The following is a 2,723-nucleotide window of genomic DNA, read 5'->3' on the forward strand; positions in this document are numbered from 1 at the left end:
AAGATTTATGTTAAGCTCAATGTAAAGGTTAGGCAACAAAAGATAAGATAACCGCAATCGCTAACACAAACTAAACAGGATACCGCCTGTGCAAGATAACCGCCAGATGTCCAGGAACCGCCAGCAACAGGACAAACAACCCCATATAAGGACATATGAGTGAGGGGTCAACTATGGGACAAAGGAGGAAGACTTCTTACTTCGGCCTCAACGACCACCAAGAGGCAGAAAACGACCCCCTAACAACAACTGAAGCATGCGCAGAGTACCTCCACTACTTCATTGAACACGGAAGTAAAGATGTATAAAAAGAGACTGTTTGAACTGCTCAGGACGGCAGTTGGTGGAGCGCAGACTCCCCTGCCGTCCAGCGCTGTATTTGCTCATATTCTACTTGCTATAATTAATAAAATTTTAATTGGATTATGATCAATTGTGGTCTCAATTTATAACAATATGTATAGGCATATTGGAAAACTTCATACATATGTAATACTTTGCTACATATAAATGGGCAAGTTGCGACTTGATGGTATGCACGTTAGGTGGAGCGATCCCCCGTGCATCCGGTGCCGTGAATAAAGAATGCCTGCCTTCTAACACTACCTTGGTGTTATGAGGTTCATTCTTCCCGATTTCGTTGGCAATATAGCTTCCTAGGAGAAGTTTCTATTCATGCTGATGTTGAAAAAAACCCCCTCTGATAATAGAACACATTTTCATTCTCTCTTGCATTTCCCCACCCAACTCCAGCTCCTGGCACAAGCTATTACACACATGAGGACACACATCTCTCCAATTGTTTTATATCCACCCAATCAATCATTTTCTTGCCTTACAGCAACGTGTTCACTTCAAACTTCTTTTTTTTTTTCCCACTGAGGAAAAGCTAAATGTCTAAAAAAAAAAAAATATGCATCACTTTCATATCATTTAGGTGCACAACCAAGCAGAGGCAATGGACACCTCAACATTATTATCAATCATCAGTGACAGAAGGATATAACAACACACTGCTATGGTTATGAAAAAAGAAGGAAAATGCTTTACAGGAACAATTTTGTAGGTTGCTCAGACCCATGTTGAAAGAAAAGTACAAAAGGGGATTAACTATCGCAAAACACATAACCCTTAATGAGAAAGTATGAACACAAAGGAATAGGAAATAGTTTATGACAGTTGTAAGGGACTAGAAACTTGTCTCAACATTGGTGGCAGGCAAGCTTAACTACCAAAACTTAATCACCACGGCAACTGAGTGGGGCAGTTTAATCACCAGTTTCAGCCCATTGAGTCCCACCCCACCAGAATGGCCTAATCACCACGGCAATTGAGTAGGGCAGTTTCAGCCCATTGAGTCCCACCCCACAGGAATGTGTGTCCTGCTATCTTGAAGTACACGTCCTCTGTGCATGCAGCCAGGCCCAGAGTCAACTGACAATGGGGAGGGGGCTCGGACCCCCTAGAAATTTCAAGCATGCTCTAGTGACGGTACTGGGCATGCGCCCCACTGCCAAGCGGGAGGCGTGGGTATGCAAAACAATCATTGACTATGCAAAAAGACAACCTTATGAAAGGGGAACCAGCAGAGACCACGGGGGAGCGTCCAGGAACATCTACCCTCCAGCAGATTTGAAGATACATCAGGCACATCGGACCACTCAGGCCGCACCAGCCGCACAGACCGTGTGGATAACTACGGGCCGCCCTCCCCCTCTTTTTCCCTTTCTCGCTTTTCCTCTCTTTCTCTGCTTTTCTCTCGTGTATTTGTGGTTGGCCAAATAAAGTGACTTGGCACTTGACTCCGTTTTGAGTCTTAATTCTGTTTCCGAGAATGTAAAAGGAACCTAGTCACGATAAAATATTGGAGTTAATCAGAAGTTATGCCCAGCTGGCCCCAACTTCCCAGAATTATCTGAGGTCGGTTGGAAAGCAAGGGAGTTTAACCTCTGCCAAATTGTTCAACCCAATAGTGGATCATGACAACAGTAAACTGATTTTTCTGCACATACAAACGATTTAATATGTGATGATTTTTCTCAGACATTTTAACAGGGAATCCCTGGCAAAAAGAAGAGCCAGAAATGCATTTCTGAAAGCATCTTATTAATGTAGACTCCTACCTAATTTAATGGGAAATTCAGATATTCAAAGAACAATGGAGCTCTGGAGCAGTACTTTCAATACAGCAAGAATGAAAAAAAACCCTGCAATATTGGGGTTTGACCAGTTTACAAAAAAAGCTCTAAGATAGCAGCTTTATGGCAGACAAGGGCTGGACTGTGTAATGTGGCCCATATATTTTGTCCTATGTTTCTTCACAGAGATACCAAGGCAAATAAAGGGGAAGAGGGCACATCAAAGTAGGGATCAGCAACCACAACAAGACGATCGAAATTGCGCAGAGTCCCACAGTTCATATTGCCAACGAAATCGGGAAGAATGAACCTCATAACACCAAGGTAGTGTTAGAAGGCAGGCATTCTTTATTCACGGCACCGGATGCACGGGGGATCGCTCCACCTAACGTGCATACCATCAAGTCGCAACTTGCCCATTTATATGTAGCAAAGTATTACATATGTATGAAGTTTTCCAATATGCCTATACATATGCATAACCTGTCTCCACTTTGTATTAAAATTAGCTTCAGGAGGTCATTTCCATAAGTCCCTCCCCACTGCGCCTGCTCAGTGCCTCCTGGTGGTGGTCGTCAGGGGTTG

The 2,723-nt window shown here is 43.4% G+C and overlaps 1 long non-coding RNA gene across 1 annotated transcript in view; it reads right to left on the reverse strand.

Moving 5' to 3' along the window:
- The window catches only part of LOC118452353, a 7,178-nt gene that overhangs the window by 1,585 nt on the left and 2,870 nt on the right, over positions 1-2,723 (reverse strand). The window contains exon 2 of the long non-coding RNA XR_004842107.1: positions 846-852. This is a non-coding gene — a long non-coding RNA (uncharacterized LOC118452353). The remainder of the gene's footprint in view (positions 1-845; positions 853-2,723) is intronic.

The sequence above is a fragment of the Egretta garzetta genome, unplaced genomic scaffold (assembly GCF_000687185.1).
Source record: "Egretta garzetta isolate BGI_Z169 unplaced genomic scaffold, ASM68718v1 scaffold375, whole genome shotgun sequence".
Classification (NCBI taxonomy): Eukaryota; Metazoa; Chordata; class Aves; order Pelecaniformes; family Ardeidae; genus Egretta; species Egretta garzetta.